The sequence below is a fragment of the Diceros bicornis genome, chromosome 5, assembly GCF_020826845.1.
Source record: "Diceros bicornis minor isolate mBicDic1 chromosome 5, mDicBic1.mat.cur, whole genome shotgun sequence".
Lineage (NCBI taxonomy): Eukaryota > Metazoa > Chordata > Mammalia > Perissodactyla > Rhinocerotidae > Diceros > Diceros bicornis.
In genome coordinates, this window is record NC_080744.1 from 92402390 (window position 1) to 92414297 (window position 11908).

The window sequence follows — 11908 nt, forward strand, 5'->3', positions numbered from 1 at the left end:
GAATGAATGGCTCTGCCCACAGGGTTCACAGCAACTCTATGAGGAAGGAATGTTTATTGGCTTTTACAGATGAGCAAAGTGAGGTTCAGGATGGATAGTGACTTGGTGAGGAAGGGTGGCTAAGAGGAAACAGCGTGGGTTCTTGGCCCAGCCTTGACATTTCCAGGCTGAGTGTTCTCAGGTGCTGACTTTATCCTGGGAAATGAAGATTGTACCTGCCTTATAAGCTTATTGAAAGAATTAGAGGCGTTAAAGTGCATGGCACAGAGCCTGGAATGTGGTGGATGTTCAATAAACTATTATTGTTATAATAACCCAAGATCAACTCCTTCACCTGTAATGATGAAATTGAGACCCCAAGAGGACATGACTTGTGCAAGTTCATACATGTACAGCGGCAGAACTGAGGCTATGACCCAGGACTTCCTTCTCCCTTTTTCCAGGGTTCTCTCTTCCATGTTCAAATTCTGACTCTGCCATTGGGTTCCTACATGATTTTAGGCAACTCACCCACTCTCTCCAAGTCTGTTTTCTCATGTCTAAAATTGGGCAATGTTCTGACTTGCTTAGTGGAGAGATCAGACAGAGGAATGTAATTTAAACTATCAAATGCTACCTAAATGGAAATGTTTGAGGCCTGCTATCTCTGTGCTGGGACTGAGAATTGAAACTGGGAGCTTCATCAGTGCCAGTTGTTGAAGAATAAACAGTACAATATCATTCCTGTGTGTTGTTGCATTGGGCAAGAGAAAAAGAGAGAGAAACCAGCCTCAAAAAGAAGCTCTACCCCTATCTTACACTATATGCAAAAATCAACTAAAAATAGATCAAAGATTTAAATGTAAAGTCTACCCTATAACACTCTTAGAATAAAACATAAGCTTAATTCTTTGTGACTTTGGGTTAGGCAATGGTTTCTTAGATATGACACCAAAAGCACAAGCAACCAAAGGAAAAAACAGACAAATTGAACTTCATCAAAATTTTAAAAACTGTTGTATTTAAAAGGACACTTAAAAGAAAGTGAAAAGACAACCCACAGAATGGGAGAAAATATTTGTAAATCATATATCTGATAAGAGTCTAGTATCAAGTAGATAAAAAGAACTCTTACAACTCAACAATGAAAAGACAACTCAATTGAAAAATGGGCAAAGGATCTAAATAGACCTTTCTCCACAGAAGACATACAAATGGCCAATAAACACATGAAAAAACATCATTAGTCATCAGGGAAATGCAAATCAAAACCACAATGAGATACCACTTCACAGCCACTAGGATAGCTATAATTTAAAAACAAAAAAATCAAATGTTGATGAGCATGTGGAGAAATTGGAATTCTCATACATTACTGGTGGGTAGCATAGTGCAGTCACTGTGGGAAACAGATTAGCAGTTCCAAAAACTTAAACACAGAGTTACTATATGATCTAGAAACACCACCTTTAGGTATATAATCAAGAGGAATGAAAAAATGTCCATATAAAAACTTGTACACAAATGTTCATAGCAGTATTATTTATACTAGCTACAAAGTGGAAACAACCCAAATGTCCATCAATGGATGAATGGATAAACAAAAGGTAGTATATCCCTATGATGGAATATTAGTCTGTCATATAAAGGAATGGAGTGCTGATAAATGCTGTAACATGGATGGATCTTGAAAATATTATGCTAAGTGAAAGAAGCCAGACATAAAAGGCGACATATTGTATGACTCCCTTTACATGAAATATCCAGAATCCATAGAGACAGAAACAGATTGGTAGTTGCCAGAAGCTGAGGGAAGAGGGGAATAAAGAGTTATTGCTAATGAGTACGGGGTTTCTTTTTGGAGTGATGAAAATGTATGGTGATGGTTTGCACACCTCTGTGAATATGCTAAAAAACACTAAATTGTACATTTTTAAATGGCAAATTTTATCATATGCAGATTGTATCTCAAGTGAAAAAAAAAAAAAAGGAAGGAGCTCTAAATTTCAGGTTGTCCCCAGCTTTGTGGCTGGGGTGGTGTGTGGCACTAGCTCTGAGTGGGCTGCAGCCTTCCCCTTCTCTGTTCAGCATGTCCAATGCTGCCCATCTTCAGGGGTCAGCCCAATACCCTCTCCCCCCTCCATGGCCCCCTTTTGCCCCGTCTTGCCCACCATGGAGGAGGCAGGACTTTGTCCAGCTCCACTGATTTCTTCCAGAAGAGCCCTCCCTGTGGAGTGTAGAGGTTTAGACCAAAAGCATTCTGGGACATTGAGTTCATCATACTGTTCTCTCTGCTTTTGTATATGTTTGAAATTTTCTATAATAACAACAGAAGCTGAAACTAACTTGTGTATCTTTTCACTGAGAAGCTTACTCTCATGCTAGACGTACAAGAAGAGAGAGCAATGGAAGGAACTCCCTCCCTTGGAATGTGGACCACACTGCCTTGTCCCTGGCATGCCACTGCATGCGGATAACAGGAGAATGGGGGCTGTGTCTTCTCTTCTCTGCTGACTCTTGGCTTGTAAGTTCTCTCCAAGAGCCCATTCCTTAAAAAATAAATGGGAAGTGTTTGCAGTGTGACTGGTTCAGTTCAGCCTCCAATATTTCCTACCAACAAATTACTTAACCTATCTGTACCCTAGTTTCTCGATCTGTAAAATGATAATAATAATTGCAGCACCTATATCATACAGTCAGTGGGGAATAAAATCAGTTATTGCATGTAAATCTCTGAACACTTTCTGTGACACATTTAGCCTCGATGAATGTTAACTCTTATTAATTTGGGTCTTAGCATGCTGACAACCTTGTCTTGGAATCTTATGGCTTTGTCTCCTCAATGAGGCTGTAAGCCCCTTCAGGATGAAGATTATATTTCATACGCCCATGCTGCCACTCCAGGCTGACGGATCTAACTTCTCCGTGAATATCAGCTCCATCCTGCATTCCCACCACTGGCTTGTTGTGGCAAGTCATTTTTCTGTCTGCTTTCCCATCTGTGAAATGGGTATGCTGCGAGGTTGGGGAAGCCACTGTGTTTGTGAAGGACCTAATGTTTTACGTCAATTTGTAAATTAAACAAATAATATATGAATACATTTATGTATAACTTTTAATTACAGAAATAATACATGAACACATTACTCTTGGAAAACTGCAAATAATATAGAAACAGATTAAAAAGTGGAACTCCTCCTTCACACTCCCAATCCCACCCCTCTCACGGTAGTAATTGTATGTCTATCCTTCCAGGGCTTTTTATGCATTATTGATATAAGTGGGTGAACATACACAGATTTATAGATACGATTTTGCTTCACTTTTTTATTTATCCATGAATGGATATTGCTTTATGTATTGTTTTTAGCTTGCTCTGTCCATTTATCAGCATGTTTGGAGATTGTTTTGTGTTGGCACATAGAGATCTAACTCACGCATGCTATTCCACAGTATGAATGTTCCAGGATTTAACTATACTCCTACTTATGGGCATTTAGGTTTCTTTCAATTTTCACCTTTAAAAGCCACCTTGTGTATAATTTCCTGTATTCATCTTAGGGCACAAATACAAACATATGACATATATTTAACAGTAAAATTACTAGGTCAAAAGTTAGGCATTTAAAAAGTTTAAATAGATAATGCTAATTACTTTAATAGAGAATGCTAATTACAAAAAGCTTGTACCAGTTTTTACTCTCATTTCTCCACATCCTTGCCCACACTATATACCATCCATCTTTCTTATTTTTGGCAGTTACATTAACAAAAGATGATATTTCATTGTTTTAATTTGGATTTTCCTGATTACTAATAAGGATGACTATTTTTTTTCAGATGTTTATTAGCCATTTACATGTTACTATGAGTTGCCTTTGCATATCCTTTGCCCATTTCTTTTTTTACTGGGATATTTTTTCTTATTGATTTATAGGAGCTTTTTATATATTCTGGATATTGATCCTCTGTTAGGACTGCAAACATTTTCTCGCTGTGTGAGGCTTGCCTTTAATTTTTAACTTTATTTGTAGTGGTGTCTTTAAAATGCTCTGACCTCCCATTACTGTTCTGGCTATTTGTCAATTTAATGTCCAACATGGGGAGACTGTCACACTGTGCTTCTTGGAGAATCTGCTAGTGGTAAAGGAGAATTAAGGTTGTCCTCCTTCCCTGCCTTTTCCAGGAAGTGACTTTCATTTAATTCTTCCATCTGTTATTGCTATCAGAGTGTGTGGGGTTAAAGAGGCAACCAGAAGCAAGACCATGTCTCCCTTGTGGGTCATGCAAGGACTTTGCCTTCAATTCAGAATGAGATAAAGAGCCATGGGAGGGCTTTGAGCAGAAGAATAGCACAAGCAGACTTATGTTTTAGAAGGTTCACTCTGGCTGCCACAGAGAGAGGGGACTATTGAGAGACCAGCCAGGAGACTACTGCAATACTCCAGGCAAGAGAGGATAGTGGCCTGGATTGGGGTGATAGAGGTGGAGGTGGTAAGAAGTGGTCAGATTTGGGATATATATTGAAGTTGGAGTTAACAGGACTTGCCAATGGATTGGATAAGTAGCGTGAGAGAGAAAAAGAGAAGAGGCAAGGATGTCCCAAGATATTTAGCATAAGTAACTGTGAATGCTTTTTGCTCAGAAAGTAATAGAATATTTGGATTGGGCTACATTTGAAGTCAGCCCCATGAGAGGACAGGGACCATTTCTGTTTTGCAACTGCTGATCCCTGAGGCCTAATACAGTGCCAGGCACATAGGCACTCAATAAATACGTGTTGAATGCTGATAGTCTTTTGTACACGCAAAGCAGTGCCTCAGTGGGCCAGACTTCAAGCACACCAGATGACACATTTTATTTCCACAGCTCTTCAGCCTGCCTCTCCCGGATGTTCCAACTTCTAATTCCCCATCACTCCCTCCCATTGTCCTCTCACCCTGGGAAGAACACTAAGTCCTGGGCCCCCACTGCACCCCCGTGCTCCTGCCTCCTTTGTCCCACTCAGAAGTCCCCGTGCACACAGGGTCCCCAGGTGAGTAGGATGATGGAGTGACAGGGAGGGGGCCTGAAGGACTTGAGAGGTTTCTCTCCACTCACTCTGGTCCTCCTGTGGCTCTTCTGCCAAGGCTTTTAGCAACTCTGCTCGCTATCCGCATTAGCCATGAGAGGAGAAGAAGGGAACAAAAGCAGGATGAGAGGCTCTTCTTCTTTCTCCCTTTCTAGAAGAGGCTGACAGACCTCTTTTCACCTCTATATTCAGCGGCAGACGTTTCTTACCCTAAGTATTACACCACAACCACCACCCCACCATCATCAGTATCATCATCATCATCAATCCTTCAATGAAAATAATTGCAATCATCATTAAGTATATATTTACTGTATGTCAGACCCTATGCCAATTGTTTCACCTACATTATCTCATTTAATATCCTGAATGACCCTGTGAGTTAGGCATTATTAGCCCCACTTTACAGATGTAGAAACTGAGGCTCAGTTTCACTCGACCTCTTTTAGATCCTCCACCCTATTCTTGCTTTCCAAGGCTCTTTTCATTATTCGTTTATTTCTATTTGCAGGAAATGCTCAGTTATGCTTGCAGTTCCTCAGCCCTCAGATTTCAATCCAAATTCTTATTAACTGTTTGAAGACATACCTTCCCTCCATGCTCTCGGCTGAATGCTTCCAGACCCAGGAGTGGTTTTTCTTTCTCTTTGGTGACCTGCAGCCTTCAGTCTTTCTCAGACAATCTTCCCACTGCCTCCGGCACCTATGACTTAGCGCTCAGGCAATGGGATGAGTTTTGTTCTGCTTGGTTTAGGAGGAAAGAATAATTTCCAGATTTGGGTCAAGAGGAATACGGCAGCAGCTGTTTGGGACTTTTACTCTTTTACCCATTTCTTGCCAAAAATCAAATCACACACACACACACACACACACACAGTTTTCTCTTGGCTTGCAAATGTTTAGGGAGAATTGCTCTTGTTCACATGGCAGAGAAGAAAAGTATGGGCTTCAGAATGAGACCAACTTGGGTTTGAACAGGTCATCCTTGGCCGTGCCTGTGCTGGGATCCCCAGAGAGCAAGAACGGGACTAAAATCTAGTTCTTGCTGACTCAGTCAAGCCTTGGGACCCTGGCATAGTGCTGCATCAGCAGGGGAAGGAGTTCACCCAGAGGGCTTGCCTTTTTTGCAATCAATCTACTCAGTGAGGGAGCCTAATTCACACAAATGTGCCTTATGGTGGCAGCAACTATGATTCCATCTTATTTTTTCCCTATGCTAACAGTGCGATGGGAGACGAGTGACTCCACCTATCCATGCTGTTCAATCATTTCAGAATGCTGGCTCTGTGCCAGGCACTGTGCTGGGTATGGCAGGACCAGGGTAAATAAGTCATGATTCCTGCCTCAGAGAAGCCTGCAGTCTAGTCGGGAGGACCCTCACAAATAAGTAATTTCGATATGATGTGGTGAGCATTCAGTTGGAGGTCTGTGCCAGGAAGGTGCATGGGCACTTAACCCAGCACCCCAAGAAGAGATGCTACAGAAGATGCTGACGGAGAGGTGGGGATGGTGCTCCAGGCAGTAGGACTTGCCCAGGCACAGGTATGATATGCAAAACAGCAGTGTCTACAGGGAACAAAGGACAGTTTGGCATTACTGAGGCACAAAGGGTAGGGTGGGCAGTGACAGGAGAGAAGGCTAAAGTCTCTGAGGCTCACTTTTCTCACTCCTGAAGCCAAGGTAACAGTATTCCCTCAAACAGTGCTAGATCAGTTAGGTATTCAGTTAAGGATCACTTCCATGCCCAAGTAGATTCAAAACTTCTCAAAGGCAGCTACTGTGTCTTAAAATTGTGTCTATGGCTACACCTCACCTGGGCACGGCGCTGAGAATAAAGTCTGTGTTAAATAAGTAGTTTTGATTGTCTGGTGCCTAGCACATATTAGAGGCCTAGTAAGTGTTTGTTGAAAGAGTGAATGAACGGATGAGTTAAGCCAGACCTGAAGTCTGGTGCTGTCCTCCTGCTGGACGTGACTGAGACGTGGGATTGGAGGGAGGTCTTTGGAGAGGAGGGAGAAGAAGGAAACACAGCAGCACCTTCTTCCCAGTGGCAATAGCTGCTTCCACCATAAAGCAGAGCCCTGTGGAGCACGCCCCTTAAACCGGAGTCCCGGGGTGTCTCAGGGCTGCCCTGTTCCACCCTCCACTCGCAGGGGCAGGACAAGGGAGAATGGCCAAGGTGTGAGTGGCCAGGGTCGAGGTGCAGGCAGAGCTCCTGGACAATGATTGCTCATGTCACCTGCTGGAGATGAAAGGAAGAGCTGGGGGCCCAGGAGGCAAAGCCCAGGGAACATAAAAAGTCTTCGCTGCAGGAAAAAGCACTCTTCTTCCCATGAAGGCAATGAAATTAGAGGTAATTGTGAGACACAGAGATTCGATAAAACCTAGGGAGGCGATCAGGTGAGGGGGGCCAGGACTGGCTGGGGAGCTGGAACAGCTGGTCCTCCCCTCCAGCGCCGGTAATCGTCCCTCTGTTATGACGGTTGAACAAACAGTCCTTCCTGGCCCGCACCCGCGCTGCCCTGTAATGGGGGCAGCTTGGACTTCTGGAGAAGCGGGGGTGGCCTGGCCACCCCCAAGGCACGAGCCTCCTCCCCACCACCATGCCATGCCTGGGGTCTGGGAGCCCAAGAACTCTGGGGTCCGGACTTGCTTGGGGGCAGGAGGCTAACAGCGGTGTCTAAGCTAGGATTGACCTCCTGTTTACCCGTAGGCCACAGGCAACCAGGGGGCCTGGGAGGAACCAGGGGGCAATCTGTGGGGGAAGGGACAGGACATGCCCTCCTTCCCTTTCCCCCTGTTGTCCTTCTTTTCACCCACTGAGGATCTAGGGTGAGTAACTCACACTGTAAAACAGAGAATGGGGTGCAGAAAATGATGGTTAGGGAAGCACAGGGCCATGTGGATACACAAAGCAGGTGACAGCTAGCCCAGGTGTTCCTTAGTTATGGAAAGTCTTCAAGAAGTGATCTCTAACAAGGTCTGCTGCATGGCTATGGAGGGAAGAGGCAGCAGAAGGGGATAGTAGGTGGGAAAGCACAAACCAAGAGACACCTTACAGAAAATGTATTTCACTTGGGAGGCAGGTTTTGAAGGAAGTTGCTGAAGCTATAGAACCAATGATAAGCAACTTGGAGGAGAGACCAGGAATTACAATCACAATCCTTTGGGGAATGGAACCATCCACACCACAATGTTCAGTCCAAACAAAATGTCCTAAAGCCGGGGAATTAACTAAGAAACTCCATACAGCTCTGCAAGGAATATTAAGCAGCTTCCAAAGCCAATGGTAATGACAACTAAGTCATAACATTTTATAGGCTTATGATGAAATAAGTGTCAAAGTAGGACCCAAATTTTGTATACACCAAGTCTGAAATGTTTCAACAAAAACGTATGGGAGGAACAGTGCCAAGAAGGAAATAGGACAAATGGTTATGTTTGGGTAAGAGATAATGGGTGGTATTTCTTTTGTTCACATTTTTTTCATGAAACATTTTTATGATTTACATTTTTCACATTATTTTCACAAACTGAAAATGTTAGAGGTGAAGTTAGGACAATATAATCATCTTCCAAGAGGGCACTGGTTAAACAAATGAAGGAGGAGTGTCAGGCCATGATTAAAAGGTCTGCCATGAGTCTTTGTGTTGACTGGGAAGAATATTCACGCCTGGCGTTAGATGAAAGCAGGATGTAGAATGTAGACCCATTTAAGGGGGAGAAAATGTTTACATGGATAATAAAAAGTCAGCAAGTTTATATGCAATCCTACGTTCATTGCAGCATAATTCACAATAGCCAAGATATGGAAGCAAACCAAGTGCCCATCAATGGATGAATGGATAAAGAATATGTGGTATATATATATAATGGAATACTACTCAGCCATAAAAAAGAAAAAAATCGTCCCATTTGCAACAACATGGATGGACCTTGAGGGTATTGTGTTAAGCAAAATAAGCCAGAGAAACACCACATGATTTCACTCATATGTGGAAGATGAACACACAGATAAAGAGAACAGATTAGTGGTTACCAGAGGGGAAGGGGCTTGGGGAGTGGGCGAAAGGAGTAAAGGGGAATATATATATGGAGATGGATAAAAATTAGACTATTGGTGGTGAGCAAGATGCAGTCTATACAGAAACTGATATATGATTATGTACACCTGAAATGACACAATGTCGTAAACCAATATGACCTCAATAAAATAATTGGAAAAAAAAAAAAGTCAGGAAGTTTATCCACTGATCTCTTGACAATGGTTATTCCTGTGAAGAGTAATAGGGAGAGATTCACTTTCTACTTTATACATATCTCTGTTTTTTAATTTATAATGAGCATGTTTTATTTTAATAATCGGCAAAATCATTGTGGATATTTATACTTAAAGTATTGAAAATAAAACACAAATAGCAGCAAAAAACAATAGGTTGGTAAAAATACTGAGTTTTCAAGCTGCTTATAATCCCCCTTTTCCCTCAGAACAATACCATTGTGGCTGGAGCATCTCAGCAAGGACAAATTATGTTTCCTTCATCCTACAGCCCAGAGATGCTGCATTCTGCTAAGCTCAATTCAGCTCAATGAGCCCTTTATGTGAGCATCTTCTACTCACAGGACACCGGCTAGGCACTGCAGGGGGGGCATGAGGAGGAGACACAAAAAGAACAAGATGAGCCCCCGTCCTCACCTTGACCAGAGTATAGGGCTGGGAGAGGTAATTCAGTTGGAAAGAAAAGTGTGGGCATCTTTTGGAGAGTCTCCACCGCCTGGCCTTGGTCTGCAGGGAGAAGAGCAGGGCTGTGACAGGAGTAGTGTTGATCCTCAGGAGGATCATTCTGGGAGCTGTGGGAGGACAGGCAGGGAGGGTGGAGACAGGGACGTGAGTGATGGGAGAGGCTGGACCATCCCTCCAGGTGATGAAGGCCCAGGCTAGGGGGTGTATCCAGGGACCCCCTCCCAAAGACCCCCAGGCTTCTCTTAAGGGTGGCAGGCAGGGAACAGGCTGATTCACCCCCTCCCCAATGCCCAAAAGAAGAATGTCTTCTTGACCAAGTAGTTCTCCACCATGGCTGCCCAATAAGTGCAACCAGGGAGCTCTGGAAATGCGGAGCCCGTCCCGTCCCCCAGATATTCTGATTTAATTGATCTGGAGTGTGACCTGGGCGCTAGGACATTTCAGAGCTTTCAGGGGATTCTAAAGCTCCTGGAGTTTGAGAGCCACTGCTCTAGAGCACCATCAGACACAGTAGGAGCCGCAGGGGTCTGTCCCCAGACAAGCTCTCCCACCTCTTCCTAGAATAGAGGCCAAGCAGCTGGCCACTCTTTTTATCAGACTCTGAATTTAGAGCTTTTCCGGGGAAGTGACAACCATGTCCTCTGCAGCGTTGAGGGTATTCAGCTACTTCTTCTCAGTATTACCATTACTTTCTGCCTTCCGGAAATGTATTAATCTCTTAATCCGCTGTTGATCCCTCTTCCTATTTTCCTCGTCATTATGAGTCTATTTCTTACTGTACATCACTGCCTTCACCACGGGATTTTGAGAGGGCAGGAGGAAAACACGTGTGTTCAGAGAGCTGCCTTGACCTGGAAGCTCCTTTCTGTCTTTTATGGGAGCAGAGGTGCTGGGAAGGATTGTGACCCCGGGACATCCAGCCTCCCTAGTTCCCAGTAACTGAATATAAGAAAAGGATATGATTTTAGGTGTATTCAGAAGAAGCTGGGCTCTGTGCCAGGGTGGCTCGGGTGGGCATCTGGAGTTGGAAGTTGATCTTTGCCGTATGTAACCAACAACCACAGGAGCCGGCTGTGACGTTTGGCCGCTCCTTCCACGGATGAGGCCACCCAGAGTGACTCTCTTCTTCCCTCCACTCCACTGACAAAAACTGAAGGCTGGAAGCCGGGGCCCCGCGCAGGAGGGCAGAGCAGTTGGAGTGTGGCATCTGGGGATGGCAAAGCCCTATAGTGTGACCAGTAAGATGTCACCCTGCACTCCAACAAGAGTCTCTCCACACGGCCAGCCAGGGGATTTGCCACAGCCCATTCCCCTGACAGTCCACAAATGGTGAGTTTGGGAGTCAGCCAAGGTCCTTCTAGGGACCTCGCCAGCAGCCTCTGCCAGGAATCTGGTATGATGGGGACAGAGCGACAGTCAGAAGCTAAGAACTATTGGATGGCCTTCTGACCAATGTGGGGCAGGCTGAAGAGACGGCAGGAGGGAAGGGAGGATTGGGAACGCCTTCCTCTGCCACCTTCACAAAACATTGCTGCCTGCTGGGGGCTGGGCCCCTCGGTACATCTGATAAGGTTGTTAAGTCAGCGGGAACACCTGCCCCGCCATCTGGCACTTTCATCCCGCAGACAGGGCCATCCAGGCCTCCTTGCCTACCTCCTCAAAGCTGGTGGGCTGCAGGGGTCCCAAACACCTGTCAGGGATAACGAAACATCTCAAGACCCAAGGGCTGTAAGGCAGTGTTCTGGGTTCCCAGGCAATGCTTCAGAGATACTTCTTTGACTTTGTTAAGAGATGCGTCTCTAGCAATGATGCTCCAGGGGTGGGGGCCTCCTCTAAGGCTCCCAGTAGTTTAAACATGAGCTGATTCTGACCTTGCTGAGATAAGAGAGCAGCGTGGGGTGGGGGGGGGGGGGGAGCTGGAACAGGGAGAGTTTAAACAAGGCTGCCCTCTCTCCATATAAGACTGAACAGGAGCAGCGGCCCAGGGACCATTAATCATCTCAAATGCAGGGCTTCAGGATCTTATCTGCCTTATAATCACCTCATCCCCTCCTTCTGGGCTCTGGAAACCATAGCATTCGGGGAGAAAACACAGTACCTATGTCAGCAAATCTC